Below are 23,798 nucleotides of genomic sequence, written 5' to 3' on the forward strand. Positions count from 1 at the left end.
TGAGAATGAAGAGGAAGAAAGTGCAGAAAGAGCCATCCAAAAGCCAAGCAACCTCAGACAACTGCAAGATGAGTAGGGAAAAATGAGAGATTTCCCTGATAGAAATCAGTAGCTTTTGTTCACCAGAATATCAAGGGTCACAAGGAAAAGGAGTGCCAAAATAGAAGGGTTAGAAAGAAGGAAGACAATAAACCCAGTTCAATTACTAACACAAGAGATCCTACAGGTGCTGGAAGTCCAGGGCAATGCACACAAAATACTGGAGGAACTCAGCAGGTCAGGCAGTATCTATGGAAATGAATGAACAGTGGATGTTTCAGGCTGAGACCCTTCATCAGGCTTGGAAAGGAAGTGGGAGGGTGCCAGAATAAATAGATGGTGGGAGGGGAAGGAGGTTGGCTGGAAGGTGTATAGCTGAAACCAGGTGGGTAGGAAATGTAGAGAGAAGGAGAGGAAGGAATCTGATAGGAGCAATGAGAAGACCATAGGAGAAAGAGAAGGAAGAGGGTCATCAGTCGGAGGTGACAGGCAGGTGAGAAGAGGTAAGAGCCAGAGCGGGGAACAGAAGAAGGACAGGGGGTGGGGGGGAGAGAATTTGTTTTTTACCAGAAGGAGAAACAGATATACAAGCCATTAGGTTGGAGGCTGCACAGATGGAATATATGGTGTTTCTCCTCACCAAGTGTGGCCTCATCTTGGCACAATACTAATCAGTGCAATGTTTTCCATAAACATCATGTGCAACTCTAAAGCAATGCTGTAATATTGGTCACTGCGCTACATTGGTACAGAACCTTCGGAACAATTTATCCTTCTTGTGTAAAAGTCCTTGTAATGAGTCTAATTCTCAGTCAGCCAATATAACACCTAACTGCCAATGGTAAATCTTTCCTTCCATTGTCACTTAAGCCACGTTATGCCAATTAGAGGATCGTTATCTGCAGAAATCAACTGGATTTGTCCTCTTCCAAAGGCAGAAGGGTAGCTGGCAGACCTTGCAACACTTCCATGTGTCAAACTGCAGTGAGAATGTTCTCTGTTAATATCTTACGACCATAGAAACCTGGAAACAGCAAACCTAGGCCCTTTTTGAGGAGGAAGTTGGGTGGTTTCTTACAGCTGTCTAAGGCAGATACTAAGTGCCAAGTATCTGCTAACAAAGGGTCAAAGTTGGTTTTATAACTTGAACTAGATACCCCTTCCTGGTGGTTGTCCATTGTGTCCAGCAATGACAAGAAACCTGTGCAGAAGAGTACTAAAGTGGAATAGCCATGGCACTGAGGTAGTTCACACTCTCGACCTCCGAAGTCTGAGTCTATTTGTAAGAGCAAGTATCATAACTGGGGTCTTTCCTCACCCTGTGCCTCGTCATGCCCTTCGCTCGCCATGGAACGTCCTAGAACTCCCTTCCTGGCCACTGGATCTCACAGTAGATCTTATCCACCTAGTCCATCAGAGCTGATTTCTCATGTTAGGATAGGCATGTCTCTATCTCACCAGGGTATGAGACCAACAGGTCCCTTCATCAGGTTTAGCCGACCTGTTGAAGGGTTGTATCGGGATGTGGCCACTGTTGTATACAAACAGCTATCTGGAGTGACAGGTGATCATTGCTCTCTTGAAAATGTTGATTTTATTTATTTATTTATTGAGGTACAGTGCAGAATAGATCCTTTCAGCCCTTCGCGCCACACCACCCAGCAGTAGCTCTCCGTTTCTTTCCGGGCTGTTGTATTGTGGTGAGCTGATATCTATCTTGTTGATGAAAGGCAGCATCTCTCAGACACCTCCGCTTATCAACCCCTTGAAGAGGATCCCACTCCAGAATCCTTCTCTAATTATTGTCACCTTGTCGCGGTGGAGAAGCTTGTGTGGTCCTGTGATCCTGAGAGCGATGCCGTCTGGAGCTATATTCCTGGTAGGGTCACCCATGGCGGTAAGGTCGAGGGTGAGGTCCCTGACAAAGAACAATCCAACCAAGACCTCAACGGTGGAACAGGCGGACAAAGTTACTTCGAACTCAACGGCTGTGAAGGCGGATGAAGGCTGCAACAAATCCATCAGCTCCAATCGTTGTGGTTTCCATGCCATTGGAATCAGTTGGTTGATTTGTGAAGTATCGTGTGCTTCTTGGAGTGCAACATCAAGTATACATTAAACAAATACATGTAGAGCCGTCTTCACTCTGTGGGCCACTTCTTCAGAACGAAGACCATCATCCTCGATCTCGAGGAATAGCCATGACTCCAGATAATCAAAAATTTGTCTTTGACACCAACACTGACCTCATCAACTCTGCAGAACTTCCATCCACTACTACCAAACTCATATCTCCCTTAACCTGCACTGCTTGCTTTTACTTCTTATCCAAGAATCAAACACCTGACTGTTTGAGTAGGCCTATTGTCTCTACCTGCACCTGTCCCACTGAACTCATGTCCTTATACCTCATCTCCATTCTGTCCCCCTTAGTTCTGTCCCTTCCGACCTACATCCGTGACACTTCACATGCTCACGATCTCCCCAACACTTTCCCTTCCTTGGCCCTGCCTGACCACCTCATTTTAGATTATGAGAACACTCAGTCCTCTTTTATTGTCATTTAGAAATTCATACATGCATTAAGGAATGATACAATGTCTCTCCGGAGTGATATCACAGAAAACAGGACAAACCAAAGACTAAGACTGACAGAACCACATAATTATAACATATAGGTACAACAGTGCAAAGTAATACCATAATTTGATGAAGAACAAACCATGGGCACGGTAAAAAAAAGTTCTCAAAATCCCCGAGTCGTTCGACTCCCGAGTCCCCGATAGCAGGCGGCAAAAGGGAGAAACTCCCTGCCATAAACCTCCAGGCACCGTCAACTTGCCGATGCCTTGGAAGCAGCCGACCACAGCCGACACTGAGTCCGTCCATCCGAAAACTTCAAGCTTCCAACCAGTCCCTCCGATACAGCCTCCTGAGCGCCATCCTCTGCCGAGCGCCTTTGACTTAGCCCCGGCCGCTGAAACAAGCAAAGCCGAGGATTCGGGGCATTCTGCTCCGGTGATTCCAGTTACCACACAGTAGCAGTGGCAGCGAAGCAGGCATTTCAGAAGTTTTCCAGATGTTCCTCCATACTCTCATGTCCGCCTCCATCAAATCAGAATTGTGCACGGTCCCCTACTTGACAGATTACAGATATCATTCACCAGAGAGGCCACGCGTGCTGCCGTCGCGCCGCCATCTTCTCCTCCTCCATGAATATACAGTCCCTATACACTTCTATTCCCTATCAAGAAGGCCTGAATGCTTTCTGCTTCTTTCTCAGCAAAAGTCCCACCAATCCCTCTCCACCACCACCCTCCTCCACCTGGTAGAACTGGTCCTCATATCAACAATTTCTCCTTCGGCTCCTCCTACTTTCTCCAGAATCAAGGAGTGGTAGCCACGGGCCCCAGCTATGCCTGCCTTTCCATTGGCTATGTAGAACAATCCATGTTCCAAACCTTCCCTCGTAATGCTCCCAACTCTTCGCTATATTGACAACTGCATTTTCAGGTGTTACTCTGGATTTCCAGCATCTGCAGAATCTCTTGTGTTTATTGTTTCTTCACAAAAAACAAATTTAAATATAGCAATAGACAGCCACTTAATTATTGTATTAGAGATATTGAAAGAGTACATATTACTGTAAACTATGAATATCTGATAAAAGTAATTTTGAATCAAAGTCGTCGTGGAAAATATCATTCTAAAACATATTGGGTAACTTTCATAAGTTAAAAGTTTGAAATAATGGTCTTTGCCAGGATGACAGAATTGATCAGTATCATTTTATAATAAAACTAAAAAGACTTCTGGAATTCTATGCATGGTCACAGTTACAATGAAATGCTCTTCCAAAGATGTATAAAAATTCCCAGATTATAGATCAATTATTTTCATTTAAAGAATTTCAGTTTATTGTACGAGTGATTGTTTAATGTTGGACTATGAACCAAAATGAGAGTTTCCTCACAAAAAATATGGATGTACTGTATATTCAACATATTTTTAATGCATGACCATAATATATTTCAAAAAGATCACTTCTCAGTTAAATGAATTTTATCACATAGAGGCTAACTTGATAATTTCTTCTTCATAAAACAACCCCAGTGTTGTACACGTTGAGTACCTCTTATTGGAAATGCTTGTGGCCAGAGGCTTAAGATCATCATCACTTCCAACTGAATTTAGGGTATGTGCTTCTGGTAAGCATTCTTTGTCTTACGCTTGTTCATCATACATATGTACTTAACAATAAAAATTATTACATGGCATTAATGTAATGAAAATATAATGTGTGCAGTGTAACAAAGGCAGCACAACAGCATCAGGAGAATACCTGAATCAGCTGTTGAACAACAACCAATAATGGCAGGCTTTCAGTCTCCACCTATGATGCTGCATTTTGATGGTTACAGTACTCTATATTTGTATTTTGCTTGTTTATAGATTTTATGTAAAGGATAAAAATAATCAGCATTGTAAACTTGTTCTGGTATTAAATTTTCTTCAACGACGACCTGAGCAAACACTTCCAAAGAATTTCTCTCCTGCTTCATGACCAGAAGACACTTTATCACCACAAATCTTTAAATACTTAATGCCATGCCTCTTCTTAAATTTCTGCAACCTATCTGCTGAATATTCACAACTATCTTCAATTTTCAATCTGTCGAAATAAAGCTTTGCTTCTTTGATGATCAGCATACTGTGAAACAGCATATGATCATTTTGACTGATGAATCCACTCTTTTCATACACAGTCCAGATCTTCATTTTTTGTTTAATGCAATGTTTTTCCATTTTTCATTAATTTCCTTTCATTACATACGTGAGATCACTTTTCAGAACCATCTGTAGTGTACAGAGACCTGCACCTGCATATCAACCCTGAATCTTCCCAGTGCCTTGTGGAATTTTCCACTTGTGACATCATGTTAATGCTTCAAAAAACAATTTTGGATTTCGAAGGCTTTTGGATTTTGGATTTTCGGAAAAGGGGTACTCAATGTGACTTGTGAAGAACAGCAAGTAATCCCTCTTTAAATAAGGAGCCCAAAAATGTATGCATTGCTTCAGCTATGGTCTCACCATATCTTGTAGATTGTAGCAATGCTGCCCTACTTTTACATTTCTGTACAGAGAACTTTAATCTGGCAGGATACAATCAATCTTTTTTTTTGAAATTCAAGGCTGCTTGCAAAAGTGATGTGAAAATATTTGAAATGACTGTGGAGGTTGGGAAGGAATAGTTGACTGAAAGAACCCAGATGGTGGTAAACAATTTGCAAACAACTACAAAGAGTGACAATGAACTCATCGAATTCATCGGAAGCAAAGGCATTTCATGAAGTGTCAATTCTCTCAACAAGATTCAGGGGGAAAAGTATGTTTGTGACAGCTATCCAGAGATCTATTTATCCCATATTGAATGCTGTTTTCAAACTCGATTATCTACTTAAACAGATGGAGGCCCACAACCGATCAATAGACTGGATTTCACATTGTTTCCATTTTCCTAAATGCCAATAGATGGGAAGTGGGCAAGACTCAGTTCACTTGATAAGATCATTTTTACTTGATTGTATTTAAATAAAATATTGTTTTTAACCATAAACAACAAAGTCCTTATGGAAGACAAGCTTTTGTTCAATCAGTGCTTCACTGTTGGATAATACTACCAAAAATAACCTGAAATATTTATTTTTACTCAACAAAACACTATATAATCAAAGAGGATGCATCCAGCATTATAAATAGCAGCATAATTAAGCAAATTAATTTTAAAATTGCCACGACAGTGAAGGGTGCAAACAATTTAAGAGTACGTTGTCTCAGCATGGGGTTGAAAACTATTTTGAGTATTTCATGGTGTCACGGGAAAAGAAGTTCAGTTCCCATAGGGAGTTTATAACTCACAACAGAGAATCCCACAGGCAAGTTCACGTTCATATTTATTGTCATCCAGCAGTATACACGTAACCACCCCAGGACCAAGTTGCACAACATACTACAAATAACTCACATAAACACATAAAGTAATATTACCACAAAACAATTAAAAAGTAATAAAATATATTGCAGAAAACTGACATTTAGCATAAAGTGCATTGAAAAAGCAAGCAGTATAACACTACTGGTGCTTCATACTTGAAGGGACCAGGGTGGTGGCAGGAAGCTCAATAGATCTGTGGTCTGTAAGTAGAAGCTGTTTCTCAGCCCAACAGTTCCTGTCCTAATGCTACAGAACCTCCTTCCTGATGGTAGGGGGTTAAAGAGATTGTTGGATGGATGGGAGAGATCATTGACAATGCTAAGGACCCTGCATATTGGGGGCATCAGATAAGCATCTCAGATAGGTGGGAGAGAGACCCCAATATAAAGCAATGAAGTAAGCCCATGAGAGGAACAGAATGAACAGCTTCCCTGTGGAGATTTGTATACGTGGTCCACTGGGAGAGATTCAGTCTCCTGCTGACAATCTACAAAAGTGAAAGTGAAAATAGACATCTCAGAGGTTCATTTGGTTGTCAAAGTATGCACAACTTTCATATGTGTCTACGCCAGATAGCCATTAAATTCAGAAAGATCATGGGTGCTGATGAAAGAAAAGACATCAATTCACCCCCCCAACCAGTACAAAAAAGAAAAGAAACAGAACCCACAGATCCCAAAATCCTCCCCCCGCAGCAAAAAACAGCCACAAAAACAATCGATGGTCCTCTACACATAACAATCCCGACCCCCTCACTCACAGAAAGAAACAGCGACATTAGCACCAAAACCTCAACCTCCACCTGAGACACGAAAACCTAAGACATCACCCACCCACCATTCAACCACAAGAAAGAAAACACCGAAAATCTGAAGAAAACCAATAGAAAGTATAGTCCAATAATCATATACATCTCAAAATATGGGAAACGTCTTTTCGCTGCATACAAGCAGAGAAACCACACAAATTCAGTTATTACGCAAAGAGTGATCACCGACCTGGCTGCTAATGGCTCCAATCCAGGGCCAAAAGTACTGATCCAGGCCAAACTCGCCGATCCAGCTGTCCACCATTTCGTGCCAAGCCTTCACTGACCTCCTCCACGTTCACCTGGATGCTTCATCCTTCCTCACCACCTTAAGGTGGAGTCATTCATGATCTCGCACCTCATAGCTGATCTTCTCCATGAGTCAGCTTGTATTCTCAGACCTTTTTGCCCTCCATCTCTGATCTGATCTCCACGAGGCAGCTTGTGTTCCTGGTCCTTATCAGCACCCCCCCACCCCCCATCTCTGACCTGCTCGAGACAGCTCATATTCTTGGTCCTTCCCGGCTCCCTGTCTCTGATCTCCATGAGGCAGCTCTCCAGACACAGCACATCGCTGGACCCTTCGATCAAGATTCAAACTACATGTCACAGGCTCTAGCGGTTTCTGTAACACAAACAAGCCAAAAAGAACAAGCAGAACACGTAGAAAAAGTGAAATAATTGGAACATTTTGCTGTCTGGAAGATGTCACCCATGGAATAGTTACTGCTGGTACCACCTTGACCTGAAGAACATCTTCAGCTCTCATAGAGAATGTTTTGGATGTTCTCTGATTTTGGAAAGCTGAAACTGCAAAAAGACTTGGTGTGGTTACATTCCAAAGCAGACAGAAGATTGGCTTATTAAGAAGCACAAGTGCCTGCTTAATACCTGAAAGCTTGCTTTTTGTGAACATGAGGTTCTCAACTCCTGTTTCAAAATTTCCTTTCTCAAGGCACCAATCTCCCCCTCCCCCCGCCACCCTACCTACAATGTTTAAAAAATAGTGCAAGATATCTTTCAATCAGAATAAGAATCAGAATCAGGTTTAATGTCACTGGCATAAATCATGAAATTTGTTGTAATATGGCAGCAGTGCAATGCAACACATAATAACAAAAAAATCTCTTAATTACGGTAAATATATACATTATAAGATAAATTGAATAAGTAGTGCAAAAAGAGAGGGAAAAAATAGTGAGGTTGTGTTCACGGGTTCAATGTCCATTCAAAGGTCTGTTAGTGGAGGGGCAGAAGCTGTTCATGAAACATTAAACATGTGCCTTCAGACTCCTATCCCTCCCCTCTGATGGTAGCAATGAAAAGAGGGCATGTCCTGTGTGATGGGGGTCCTTAATGATAGATGTCGTTTTTTTGAAGCACCACTCCTTGAAGATGACCCGGATGCTGGTGAGGTTAGTACCTATGATGGAGCTGGTTGAATTTACAACTTTCTGCATCTTATTTTGATTCTGTGCAGTAGCCCCCCCCCCCATACCAGATCATGATACAATCAGTTGGAATGCCGTCCACGGTATAGCTCTAGAATCTGTGAGTGTCTTTCGTGACATACCAAATCTCCTCAGACTCCAAATGAAATATACAAATTACTTTGTTCTGAGATTCCGTTCATGAAATGTATTTATTGTCTGTGTGATTTCTGCCTTTCTATGCCATGAATGAACTGTGTGTATTATTTGGTCATTATTCGCAGCACTTATGTGCTCTTCTGGTTGAAGGATGATGAATACTGATGAATTTAGAGCTATCTCTTCAGCTCTAGGGCATTCATTATGAAGATCTCTCGCATTCAGGATTAGGAATGCGCTGAACTCCTTTATATGATGCTTCCAAACAGCAATTTTCTATCAAAAATGATGTCCTTTGCCACTAGGGCAGAGTTGCACAATGGCATCTGAGTGATAAAAGGCGTTTTTTGTGCACTTACAAGAATACCCAATATTGAAAATGTCTAAATGCTTTCTTCATGCCTACAGCCATTGTCCAGGTAAGTTAAGTGTTTTAAAATCCTAAACCACTGCTGGGAGCTAGCAATGTGCTTCAAAAATATCCCTACCCGTCGAAAATTAGCATCTCGAACATGGACTGTCTCCATCTGAAAAAGAACAAGTGTTTCTTCAGCTTCTGTTGTGACTGACTAAACTGAGGCATGTGGAAGATGTAACTGGGAAATATAAAATAATTCTATCATCACTGCAGACCTTTTGAAGAGCGGGAATCTAAGAGAATCTCACTGTCCTGAATAATCTTTTTGCACCTATTAAATACAAACAATTCAAGTTATAATCAGCAACAGTTTCACCTATAATCATTGTTTTTAATGCTTTGAATATAACTAAGCAGAATTACATTTCTGCAATGGTAGTACATCCCAACCGGCAGAACCAATTTGAATATTCAATACAGATATCTATTTTGAAATTTACTGAACACAAACCTCCGTAAAATATTAAATGACCTGTCTTGGACTGTACACATGCACATCGATGATAGAAAATCAGGTTCAAGTTTATTGTCATCTGACTCTACATGTATACAAGCAAATGAAACAATGTTCTTCTGGACCACAGTGCACCCACAAAAACATATATCACACACAGCATATAAAACAAAATATTACCACAAATAAATTAATAAAATATCATTCAAAGTGCATGTAATGCACAACACAGATAAACAGCAAACAGCTCGCTGTCCTACTGATGAGAACATAAGAATGTAAGAACATAAGAAATAGGAGCAGGAGTCGGCCATCCGGCCCGTCGAACCTGCCCCACCATTCAATAAGATCATGGCTCATCTGTCCGTAAACTCAGCTCCATCTACCTGCCTTTTCCCCATAACCCTTAATTCCCTTACTATGTAAAAACCCATCTAAATGTATCTTAAATATATTTAGTGAAAAGCTTCAGCTGCTTCCCTGGGCAGAGAATTCCACAGATTCACCACTCTCTGGGAGAAACAGTTTCTCCTCATCTCCGTCCTAAATCTTCTCCCCTGAATCTTGAGGCAATGTCCCCTAGTTCTAGTCTCACCTACCAATGGAAACAACTTTCCTACTTCTATCTTATCTATCCCTTTCAAAATTTTGTATGTTTCTATAAGATCCCCTCTCATTCTTCTGAACTCCAGAGAGTATAGTCGCAGGTGACGCAATCTCTCCTCACAGGTTAACCCCTTCATCCCTGGGATCAACCTGGTGAACCTCCTCTGCACGGTCTCCAAAGTCAGTATATCCTTCCTCAAGTATGGAGACCAAAACTGCACACAGTACTCCAGGTGCAGCCTCACCAATACCCTGTATAGTTGCAGCATGACCTCCCTGCTCTTGAATTCAATCCCTCTAGCAATGAAGGCCAACATTCCATTTGCCTTCTTAATAACTTGTTGTACCTGCAAGCCAACTTTTTGTGATTCATGCACAAGCACTCCCAAGTCCCTCTGCACAACAGCATGCTGCAATCTTTCACCATTTAGGCCTCGGAGGTGGCAGGGTATTCTGCTCCTGATACTGCTCTACCTCCTTCCTGCCAGTAATAGATCAAAGAAAATAGAATCAGGTTTATTATCACCGGCATGTGTCGTGAAATTTGTTAACTTAGCAGCAGCAGTTCAATGCCAAACCTAATATAGAAGAAAAAAACAAAATAAGATAAAAATAAATAAATTACAGTATACGTATATCGAATGGATTAAAAATCCTGCAAAAACAGGAATAATATATATTAAAAATGTGAAATAGTGTCCGAGGGTTCAACATCCATTTAGGAATCACATGGCAGAGGGGAAGAAGCTGTTCCTGAATCGCTGAGTGTTTGCCTTCAGGCTTTTGTACCTCCTACCAGATGGTAACAGTGAGAAAAGGACATGCCCTGGGTGCTGGAGGTACTTGATAATGGACACTGCCTTTCTGAGACATTTCTCCTTGAAGATGTACTGGGTACCTTGTAGGTTAATACCCAAGATGGAGATTGTGGGATGGGTGGTAGGGATCCTCAACAGTCCTGAACAAAGCGGAGGCCTATTTAGGAAGGAAGGGTTAGATGGATATTAGAGCAGGTTAGGAGGTTGGCACAACGTTGTGAACCAAAGGGATTGTTCTGTGCTGTCGAGTTCTATGTTCTATCTTAATGCTGCCAGCAACTCTGCTTTCAGCACTTTCCCCAGAGGCATATTCCGCTGTCATGATGAAAAGGTCCCCTCACATTCTCTCCTTTAAGCAATTCCTTCAGCATTTCACCTGTTAGTTACTTATCTGCCATGTAACCACCCACTAACCCACCCCTTCACACCTCCAACTACTACTGCTTTATCATTTCCTGTCAGTCACCTCGGCTACAATGTTTCAGGAACAGCTACTTCCCTTCTGCCATCAGATTTCTCAATTGACAGTGAACCCACGTACACCACCTCACTATTTTATTCTCCTGTGCCTGGCGTCATCTTACGGAATTAAAACCAATCCGTGTATATAAGCTATTTTATGTATTTTTTTTTGTGTTTCTGGTTTATTTTTGATTTTTTAAGTTATTATTGTGTTTTAGTTGTGCTGCATCAGCTCCGGAATAACAATTGTTTTGTTCTCCTTTACACAGTTGTACCCGGAATTGTGGTGTATGGGGTTTCCATGAAGGGGAACACCTCTTCTGAAGGGGCTTGTCCTGTCCATTCATTTACCTTTGGTGCCCACCGGACACTCTGCTCTCTGCTGTGGATCCAAGTAGCTGTGTGTACGCGACAGCGGCCACAGCCCAGTACTCCGCCTCGACAGGTGGGCTAAACCAGGTGATGGTAACCGGAGGTCTCATGCCCTGGTGATTTAGGGTCATGGCTGTCCCAGCACGCGAAGTCAGCTCCTGAGGACTGGGCGGATGAAATCTACGGTGAGATCCGACAACCAGGAAGGTGGTACTGCAATGCTCCACGGAGAACGACAGACATGATGGGACACAGAAGATGTCATGGTCATCTACTCCATCCAAGGAAGACACCAGTTGATCATATTTCTTCGTATGACTAGACTCAGACTTCTGAGGCGAAGAGAGTGAATCTGCCCCGGTACAATGAGTACAGGTTCTTTCATCGTCAGGCCTGACGGGCAACCACTATTGGAAATTATATTAAACAATGTTGAATCTTTGAATCCCCTGAATCTTGATGTCTTCCAATCACATTTGATAATGTATTTATTTATACTTACTGACATACAGTGCGGAATAGGCCCTTCCAGCCCTTCAAGCCCCACTGTTCAACAATCCACCAATTTAATCATAGGCCGGTACACCTTTGGACTGTGGGAGGAGACTGGAGCACCCAGAAGAACCCATGTGGTCACAGGGAGAACGTACAAGCTTCTTACAGGCAGAGGCGGGAAATTAGCCCAGGTTGCAGGTACTATGCTAATCGCCATGCTACCGTGCCACCCGACTAAACTAACATGCTGCCTCTTGCCACCTTGAAGCAGCTTGGGATGTTTTATCAGGTTCAGAAATGCAAATTGGTGCAGTTTTTGGAGAGAGAGAGAGAGAGAGAAATGATGCTTTGCTCAATGTCTGACATTATTTTGAAATAACCATTGCAGATTTCAGTGCAAATGCTCATCCTCTAATTAATCCAACCTCCTCTACTATAGAAGCCAGTGAATGTTTAACATGCCCCATGTGTATAAATATTCCTCACTGGACAGCAAGCTCATAAGCACACAACAAGAACTAAAACAATTAATACAGTGTCTTCATACAGAATAACATGTTCCACAACACTGCACAAGAGAGCAATCAGACCAAATTTAACAGAGAGTCCATTAGTGTTAGATTATATTACTCTTTGATGGAATGTAATGGTGAAGTAGATCTTAGGGACATACTAACCATGAGCTTCAAACTCTAATAGTCAAATATTGTATTTCCTAAGTTCAAAGTACATTTATTATCAAGGTATGTATAAATTATACAACCTTGGAGTTTGTCTCCTTATAGACAGCACAGAACAAGACACCTAAAAGAACCCATTAAAAAAATAGACCAACAAACACCAAATGTGCAGAGAGAGAGAAAAAAAAACAAATTGTGCAAACAATAAAAGCAAGCAACAGCATTCAGAACAAAAGTGAGTCCATAGGTATGAAGACAGAGGTAGCCGGAACAGGCCCATAGCCTCAGCCTGAGTTCATCACATATTGGAGCATGTGTATGGACTCACTAATACCACTGTCTGTAAGGAGTTTGTACATTCTTCCCATGACTGTGTGGGTTTCCTCTGGTGCTCCAGAATCCTCCCACAGCGTTAGTAGATTAATTGGTCACATGGTGTAATAGGGCATCATGGGCGTTTTGGGTTGGAAGTGTCTATATTGTGCTGCATCTCTAAATAATTTTAAAAATCTAATCGTATTAACTCAAGAAATTCTGCAGGTGCCGGAAATCCAGAGCAACATATACAAATACTGGAGGAACTCAGCAGATCAGGCAGCATCTATGCAGATGAATAAACAGGAAAGAAATGGAAAAGACGCCTGAATAGAAAGGTGGGGCAAGGATTGATATGAAGGGCAGCTAGCTCGAAGGTGATAGGTGAAGCCTGGTGGGTGGAAAGGTAAAGGGCCGGAAAAGAAGGAATCTAATAGGAGAGAAGCATGGACCATGGGAGAAAGGGAAGAAGGAGGGGAACCAATGGGAGGTGATCTTGCAGGTGAGGAGAAGATATGAGAGATTGAAATGAGGAACAGAAGAAGAGGGAAGGGGTAGGAAAAAATACTGGAAGGAGAAATCGATGTTCTTGCTACCAGATTGGAGGCTACCTAGACAGAATATGAGGTCATTATTGTATGAACTGTATTCATTAAACTAACTAAATAGGTAGGAGCATGTGTATGGACTCACTAATACCATTGTCTGTAATGAGTTTCAATATACAGGTTAAAAAAGCGTTTATGTACATAACTTAAAGTCTGTTGGCCTATCTAACCAAAGTATATTGTAAGTTTCAGACACGAAGTGGAGAGCTCAGTATTGTGTATTCAATCCATTCTAGGATATTTGGACAAGAACTTTGGGCGCAGGAATATCAGTTGCTGTGCTACCTGGAGAATTTGAGGTGAATGAGAAACACAAATTATAGATGTTTAAGGACAAGTTCTGGTTTAGAGAACAAAGACCTGTCCTGGTCCGTAAAAAAGGTGAAGACTTACAGAAGTGGTTAGAGTGGTCAGCTATCCACTGACAATACACATGTATCATCATTTTTCCACTGAGGTTGGATAGCACTACAAATACAGGTCATGGGTTAAAGGTGAAAGGTAAAGTTTTAAGGGGAACATGAGGGAGAACTTCTTCACTCAGAGGGTGGTGAGAGTGTGAAATGAGCTGCCAGTGAAAGCTGTGAATGCAGGGTTGACGTCAACAATTAAGAGAAATTTGAATTGAACATGGATGGAGGGATATGAAGGGCTATGGTCCGGGAGCAGGTCGATGGAAGTAGGCATGTTTAAATGTTTGGCACTAACTAGATGGACTGAAGGGCCTGTTTCTGTGCTGTAGTGTTCTATAACTCTTTGACTTTATAACACTAATTGTCAATTGTTATTTTTCCTGTAATTTGACCTGAAGAAGTGTCTCAGCTTGAAATGTTGACTGTTTATTCCTCTCCATAGATGCTGTCTGACCTATGTGTTGCTTTGGATTTCCAGCATCTGCAGACTTCCTCGTGTTCATGAATTGTTATTTTTGTCCAATGTGGGCATAAAAAATCAGTGCATTCTGATGATCTGAATGACTCTCCTCAAATATTGTATCGCTTCTTGTGCACTTGCATTGATTGAATAATAACTGGCTAATATCTCATTTTAAACTGTCTACTCCCATTGAGCTGTACCGGGACCATAACCATCCATATCCCTACCACCCATGTATCTATCAACACTTCGCTTAAACATTGAATTGAGCTCACATGCACCACTTGTGCTGGCAGTTTGTTCCACACTCTCATCACCCTCTGAGCGAAGAAGTTTCCCCTCATGTTCTCCTTAAATTTTTTATCTTTCATCCTTAACCCTTGACCTCTATTTGTAGTCCCATCCAACCTCAGTTTTTAACCCTATCTATACCCCTCAATTTTGTATAGCTCTATCACATCTCCCCTCAATCTTCTACATTCCAAAGAATAAAGTTCAACATAGAAAATGGAACAAATGTGAGTTAGTGTGGGTTAGGATGATGTAAATGTTACCTAGGAAATAATTTCTGGTTCCTAGTGCTAAATATGCTATTTTATAAAAACAAACAAACATTTATTAAACTTTGCTCAATATTAGTAAAAAGATAAACAAGCGAAAACCTTAACCGGAAGTAAACTGCTATGCGGCCATTTAACAAACCGCCAAACTCAGTACTAGTTCTTAAAGCGGTAAATGCAAACACAGTCTTAAAGAGGTAAATTAGAACACAGTTCTTAGAATGGTAAATTTGAAAGTCCAAGATATTTATACAGTCAATTAGAAGAGACTTTCCTGAAGTAAAGAATTCCTCAAAGACACAACATTACTGCCGATCCCAGCCGGAACATGCCTTGCCTGCAGGATTCACAACGACGGAAATAAAACGGTTTAAAGGCACTGACCTTTTCCCTCTGTAGACTAGATACTGCACAACATTTTCTGCTGCTTTTAGCAGAGGTTATCTCATGCAGATAAGTCTTACTTTAACGAATTCAGTAATGGTCGACTCTCACCAAAACCGCCGAACAACTCCTTCAGGTTCCCGTCTTCACTCTCCAATGCTACTGAAAAGGTACATCAAAAAATCTGGCAGCTATTGGTGAGACTGCCGGCCCAACATTTCTGTACCTTACAATAGAAAGTAAAACTCCATTTTAAAACTATACTACGTCATGAGACTAATACGCAGCGTAGCAGATTATCTGACTGACGATCTAACTGAAAGCTAACTGTGTTACCAGGGTTCTACCCTTATATACCTGGTGAGAACAGGTCATCACATGACCTCACATTGGTGGGAAAATTACATCATGTGGCCTCCACGAGACCATTACATCATCCTCATAAGACAGTCACAAGATACCCATGAGGTATGTAATGGTAGCAGCAACTAATAGAGGGCAGAGAATTGCCAAAAGCACATTGGCCAGTGTGATTCAGTAAACACTCTCCTTGCACATACATCACTCACACACAAACATTGCCTTGTCATTCTGCTGTCACTGTGCTGAGTGTGTGTACTTCAATGTCTCCCCCTCCCCCACAGCATGTTTCCATAATGGGTCGTAAACCAAGCTGATATGTTCTGTGTGGTTTGTGGTGCCTTTACTGCCATACCTGGTGGAATAGTCCATTCCTTTAGTAACGGGGATGTGCAAATGCTTATGTATTGAGATTTAGCATGGAACAGACCCTTCCAGACCCTTGAGCCATGTTGCCCAGAAATCCCCCAACTTAATCCTAGCCTAATCACGGGAAAAGTTATAAATAACCAAGTAACCTATGAATCAGTATGCTTTTGGACTGTAGGAGGAAACAATATCACCCAGAGGAACACATGTAGTCACGGGGAGGACATACAAACTCTTTTCTGGCAGCGGCAGTACTTGAACTGGGGTCAGAGGTAATGAAGAGCATTGTGCTAACCACAATGGTACTGTACCGCTACCATACAATGTGTATATGTTGTTTGTATACTGTATTTAATGTAGATACTTCTACTTATTCTGTAATATGATTGTAACTACATTGTGGAGTGCATCATATTCTGATTCATGTGTAGTCTTAAGTTAACTTTGCTGGTATGTTAACCAAGGAGCTCTTTGCCCTCAGTGAGGAAGAGATAGGGCCTGCGAGGAGTTCACACTGGACAAAAATAATATGGAGATATTATTGTGCTTTCTAGTACGTACATTTTTGTAAATATTGGCAGTTTTCTTTTCACTATTGTTGCTAATTTTTGTAAGTTTGATTTTTGATGCAACTGATAAACACCCTTGCACTAATGCGCTAAGTGGCTCCAGCCAATTTTCCTTTGGTCATAACCCATGCATCTAGCAGTTTGATTCTGTTTCTGTACTGTAATTGAGGGTAATATTCTGATCTCACTTCCTCTTTGCTCTCAACAAGGACTCTTTACCTGTTCTAATTACTGGATCAGCTATTACTGGCATGGGAAAAATGCCTCTTTTTTAGTATAGTGCTCATGTATTCCATTAATCTAATTAACACTTTGTGAATGGATTCGTTAAAAGGTTTCATCACTTAAATGGTTAAGCAGTTCAATAATTGTTGTAACACACACTCAAAATTCTGGAAGAACACAGCAAGTCAGGCAGCATCCATGGAAATCACTTACATCAGGATTTCTGGCATCTACAGAATCTCTGGTGTTTTTCGTTGTTTGTTGTGTGCGGATTAAAACAAGGGTCCTCAACCTGAGGACCAAGGACCCCTTGTTTAATGGTAGGTGTCCTAGGCATGAAAAAGGTTGGGAATCCCTGGATTAAAGGATTGCTCTTATCCATCTGGCCAAGCTGTATTTTACATTGTACATTATGCTGTACTTTAATAATAAGGACGTAATGTTGAGGTTTTATAAGGCACTGGTGAGGCCTAACTTGGAGTATTGTGAGCAGATTTGGCCCTTATCTAAGAAGGGATACGTTGACATTGGAGAGGGTTCAAAGGAGGTTCACAAAAATGTTTCTGGGATTGAAAGGCTTGTCATACAAGGAATGATCGATAGCTCTGGGCCTCTGCTCACTGGAGTTCAGGAGACTGAGGGGTGACCTGATTGAAATTATTGAATGTTGAAAGGCCTCAAAGAAGTGGATGTAGAGAGAATGTTTCCTGTGGTGGAGGGATCTAAGACTAGAGGGGCATCCATTCAGAACGGAGACAAGGAGGAATTTCTTTAGCGAGAGGACGGTGAATCTGTGGAATTCGTTGCCACATGTGGCTGTGGAGGCCAAGTCATTGGGTATACTTAAGGCAGAGGTTGACAGATTCTGAAATAGTCAGGGCATGAAAGAATAGAAGGAGAAGGCAAGGGGTTGGAGCTGAGATGGAAGATGGATCAGCCATGATGAAATGGCAGAGAAGACATAGTAGCCAAAGGGCCTAATTCTGCTCTTATATCTATGGTTTTATGGTCTTAAAATCATTTTGATTAAAATTATCTGCTCTCAGCAAGTGCTTTTTTGCCATTTACTAATGGGTCATAAAAGTAGTTGACTATAAAAAAAATACATTTAATCCAATGTTGGAAAAAAAACCTGTGTGACCACTAATTCTGGTTCTGATGAAGCCACTGTCTCCAAAATATTAGATTTACAGTTGTTCTTTCGAGATACTGACAGACACTTAGCAAATTCACAACATTTTCCGGTTTTATTTGCAACTCCTAATTGTTGCCAGAGTCTTACATCACGCATACACAGCAGTTCAAGGTCACTTTCCTAATTATACCCGCAGCAAACCAGCAAAGCCTTTGTAATTCATTTTTTAATTCCTGTAAATAAACCATTAATGGCTTTTTAATGGCGCATTGGATACACTTCAGTGTCCAGAGATGTGCTGTCACTTTTTAAGAATGTCATTATCTGGATTAATTTTCAATAGAGGAGACAACATTTAAAGGAGGAAATTAGATTTTTATACGGGATTTATGCTTGAAGCACAAGGGGAAAGTGATGCGTTAGGACAGCAGATCATTACTACACTGTGTTGTATGATATTATCACATTTAAAATAGCTTAACCCTTTCACCTTAAACATGTCTCTTGGTCAGTCTTTCCAGTGCATCATTAACTATTGTGGATTTCTTCTTTTTCAATGGTTCAATTTAATATCTGAAATGTGTACAATATATGACCTGAACTACTTACTCTTCATAGACGTATACAGAACAGAAGAAAAACCCCAAAAAATGAATGACAGAAATGTTAGAACCCCAAAGGCCCCCTCCTACATAAACAGCAGCTAAAAGATCAAGACTTCCCCCTCTCCCTCGCTCCAGCAAAACCATCAGTCATTACCAGTAACCACGCAAGGAATAGCAAGCACCACCCCCACCCCAACCCCGTCCATGAAAAACTCCTATTCTTCATTCAATTATTAAAATTCATATTCACAGTATATGGTTTCAATACAGAATATGAAGTATCTGAGCTTTAAGGTCACTAGGAGTTTGCAGCTTGCAGAGAGCCCAAAGAGAAACTGTCATTGCGCGTTGCATTGCCTTTGTGGGAGAAGCCAGAGAGTGGTAGTGGATGGTTGCCCTCTGCCTGGAGACCTGTGACTAGTAGTGTGTCGCAGGGACTGGCGCTGGGTCCAATTTTCTTTCTCGTCTATATCAATGATCAGTTAACTGGATCAGCAAATTTGCGGATGGCGCTAGGCTTTAGAGTGCAGTGGGCAGTAAGGAAGGCCGTCATGAGTTGCAGAGGAAACTCCATCAGCTGATAAAATGGGCTGAAAATAGTGGCTGAAAAATGCCAACAAGTGCAAGGTGTTGCAGTTCTGTAGGGCTAACTAGAGTAGGTCTTATGCAGTGAACAGTAAAGCACTGACGAGTGTGGTAGAACAAAGGGATCTGGGAATATAGGTCCAGAATTTGTTGAAAGTCGCATCACAGGTAGATAGGGCCGTAATGAAAGCTTTTGGTACATTGGCCTTCATACATCAATGTATTGAATACAGTAGATGGGATATTATGGTGAAGTTGTACAAGATGTTGGTGAGGCCTAATTTGAAGAATTGTGTGACGTTTTGGGCACCTAGCTACAGGAATGATGTAAGTAAGTTGAAAGACTACAGAGAAAATTTACAAGGATGTTGCTGGTTCTGAAGGAACTGAGTTATAAGGAAAGATTGAATAGGTTAGGACTTCATTCCATAGAACGCAAAAAATTGAGAGGAGATTTGATAGAGGTATATATCAGCTAAATTCAAGCAGGCTTTTTCCATTGAGGTTAGCTGGGACTTCAACCAGAGGTCATGTGTTAAGGGTGAAAGGTAAACATTTGAATGACTACTTGAGGGAGAACTTCTTCACTCAGAGGGTTCTGAGAGTGTGGAATGAGCTGCCAGCATGCAAGATTGATGTCAATATTTAAGCTACGTTTGCATAGGTACATGGATGGTAGAGGTATGGAAGGTATGATCCCGGTGCAGGTAAATGGGAATAAGCAGTTTAAATGGTTTCGGCATGCACAGTATGGGCTGACGGGCCTGTTTCTGTGTTGTACTTCTCTATGACTCTAAAAGCAAGGATAGAATGTTGAGCTTTATAAAGTACTGGTGAGGCCTCACTTGGAGTATTGTGAGCAGTTTTGGGCCCCTTATATTAGAAAGGGTGTGCTGACATTGGAGAGGGTTCAAAGGAGGTTCACAAAAATGATTCCAGGATAGAACGACTTGTCATATGAAGTGCTTTTGATGGTTCTGGGTCAATATTTACTGGAGTTCAGAAGAATGTGTTGACCTAATTGAAACCTATCGAATGGTGAAAGGCCTTGATCGAGTGGATGTGGAGAGGATATTTCGTCTGGTGGAAGAGTCTAAGGCCAGAGGACACAGCCTTGGAATAGAGGGGTGTCCTTGTACAATGGAGCTGAAGTAGAATTTCTTTAGCCTGAGAGAGTTAAACCTATGGAATTCATTGCCACCGGCGGCTTTGGAGGCCAAGTCTTTAAGTGTATTTAATGCAGGAGTTGATTGTTCAGGGTATGAAGGGATACGGGGAGAAGGCAGGAGATAATGGCTGAGAGGGAAAATGGATCAGCTATGAAGAAATGGCAGAGCAGACTCCAAGTGAAATGTGTTTAAGTGGAGTAAGGTCAAATGGGATTAAGCTAAATTTGTTTCCTCCAACCTTGTTGTAGGGTTTGGAGGCTTGTGTGCCTCAATGACCCCGGAGAGCTATGTGGCCTGGAGTCAGGGCTTTATTCTTCGGTTCTAGGTAGTGTCACCCATGCCAAACAGGTCAAAGGGTAGAGGCCAGACAAAGAGGGGTCCATCGGTCTTCCAGTTTCAGTGTTCAGCTCAGGGCTAACAACCCTGACTGGTCAAAAAACATTTGCTATAGAAACAGCAATGAAGAAAACCTTCGTTGCTACCCTAAATGCCAACGGCATAATGGGTAGTAAGTAAGTAAGCAACTTTTGTTTGAGACATGGCTTCAGATAATTTTAAAGGACTGACCTTCAAAGTAATATAGCAGATTCTGCTCTGTGAGGGTGCTGACTGAGTCTGTACGTTCATGGCTGCAAAATGGTTGATTTCTCCATGCTAGGATGACCAGATAAGTGCTGATGAATCCAATCAGATGGACAACAACGGGAGATTCTCCAAATGGACTAAAATCTATTTCCATTGGACAATATTACCAGCTCCCTTTAACATGCAGAGCTCTCGGGTTGCTTCTGGCCGATTGTTTCAATAAATAAACTGATTCTAGTATCATAACAGTCTTTAGACCATCAAGAGGCTTAGCCGATTGTTTTCTGAAATTTAAAAAAAACTGTTGGTTCTATAACCTGGTTGATCTTAAATTCTAGTGTAATTTCAACATCTTCATAATCACTATCTCGTTATGATGTTTGGTTTTCAAAGAAAGCAATTAACTGAGCTAATAAACATTGCCTAATTATAATTGTAGGATTTGACAGCATTAACGTGACTGACCGGTTGAGATTTGAACTTGAAAGCAGAATTAAAATGGCAGGTAGTTTAATGAATATTCAGTATGCTCATCAAATTGTTGATAGTTTGAAAAGTCTTTTTTTCGAGCTTTTCCCCCACAATTGAAAAATCCTCCTTTATTCTTCACAGATCTTGAATTTGCTTTGCATCTTTTTCAACTTCATATAACTTTATTGGCCGAGTTCAATTTAATATTATGTTTTTATTTAAGCATTAACAGCAAATCATATGATAACAGTATTAACAACTCAGGAATATTTTCTTTTTCAAGTTTATTGTCATCTGACTGTATGTACCTGTATCTATATACACACAACCAAACGAAACAACATTCCTCCGGGCCACAGTGCACCCACTCAACATATATCAAACACACCAGATAAAACAAAATATTACCACAAATAAGTTACTAAAATACAATTCAAAGTCCATGTACTGTGCAGCACATGTAAACAGTAAACTGCTTGGTGTACTAGTGGTGAGACCTCGATTGTGGCAATGTATTCAATAGCCTCACCACCTGAGGAAAGAAGCTGTTACCCAGTCTGGCAGCCCAAGTCCTGATGTTCCTGTATCTCTTTACTAAGAGTAGTGGGTCAAGGAGATTGTGGGATGGTGGTAGATATCTTCAATAATACTTTGGCCCCTTTGTATACAATGGTCCTGGTAAATGTCACATTTTGTTCATTTTGTGTGATTAAAGCAGAGAAAGAATCAGAAAGACAACATTTCTGCTCCTTCTATCCATGGATTACTCACTTTGAAATAATAATAGATCCAATAAATGGTTATTATCACGAAGAAGGAAAATCCTGAATCATGATTAGTGGAAATGGGATGTCTAGAGAAGGGTAACACCTCTGGTGAAGGGGCTTGTCATGTCCATTCACCTTTGGTCCCCACAGGACACATACTTCTCACCTGTGGCTCCAAGCAGCTGTTTGTATGCAACAGCGACCACACCCCAGTACGCCGCTTTGACAAATGGGCTAAACCAGGGGAGGGTAGCCAACAGGCCCTCATATCCAGTGAGATAGGGACATGACTGTCCTAGCGGGTGAAGTCAGCTCTGGCAGACTGGGCGGCTGAGTTCTACAGTTAGATCCGACGGCTGGGAAGGCGGTACTGCAGCAATCCATAGAGAGAAAAGGGCATGGAGGGGCACTGAGAAGTCATGGTCATCCACTGCAACCAAGGAAGACCTGAGTTTGTGATACTTGTTTGTACTACTGGACCCAGACTTCTGAGGCTGAGAGAGAGGAACTACCCCAGTGTTACAGCTCTTCCACCTTAAAAATTTCCAGTATAGTTACCTGTCATCGTTGGACATGACAGACAATCATCACACTCAAAAAGGCATGGCATGGAATACCAACCTGTGCAACAAACTATTAATTTAAGTATATTGCTCTGGGGGAGTTCTGCTTTCACATATTCTGCCTTTAGATTTTTGTTAACTCGGAATTCCACATTCATTATAGTTTTGGTGAAAGATGATTGATCTCAGTTTTCTGCCCTTAACACTTTTGGTAGAGCATCTTTAGTCTTGTAGATTAAAGATCAAAGTTAGAATCAAAGTAATACTTATTATCAAAGTACATATAAGTTACCATATACTGCCTTGAAATTTTCTTGTAGGCATTTCCAGGAAAATAGAGAAATACAGTAGAATTTATGATAGAAATAGAATTACAATAGAAATTTGTAGATAAATGAAAACTGACAAAAACTGTGCAAAAGCAGACCAATTGTGCATAAATAAATTAATACATAGATCTGTAGATAGATAGATTAATAGATAAATAATACGAAGAAAATAAGACCATAAGATACAGAAGCAGAATTAGTTTGTTTGTTTCATTGAGTCTGCTCCACCATTTCACCATGGCGGATCCATTTCCCTTTCAGCGCCAATCTCCTGCCTTCACCCTGTCTCCTTTCATGCCCTGACCAATCAAGAATCTATCAACCTCTGCCATATACATACTCAATGACTTGGCCTTCAGAGCCACCTGTAGCAATGAATTCTACAGATTTACTGCTCTCTGGCAAAAGAAATTTCTCTTTTTCACCTTTCTAAAAGGACACCCCTCTATTCTGAGGCTGTGTCCTCTGGTCTTAATATCCCTGAACATAGGAAACATCCCCTCTACATCCACTCTATCAAAGCCTTTCAGCGTTCAATAGATTTCAATGAGGTCACCCCTCATTCTTCTGAATACCAGTGAGTA

Source organism: Mobula hypostoma, chromosome 1, assembly GCF_963921235.1.
Source record: "Mobula hypostoma chromosome 1, sMobHyp1.1, whole genome shotgun sequence".
NCBI lineage: Eukaryota > Metazoa > Chordata > Chondrichthyes > Myliobatiformes > Myliobatidae > Mobula > Mobula hypostoma.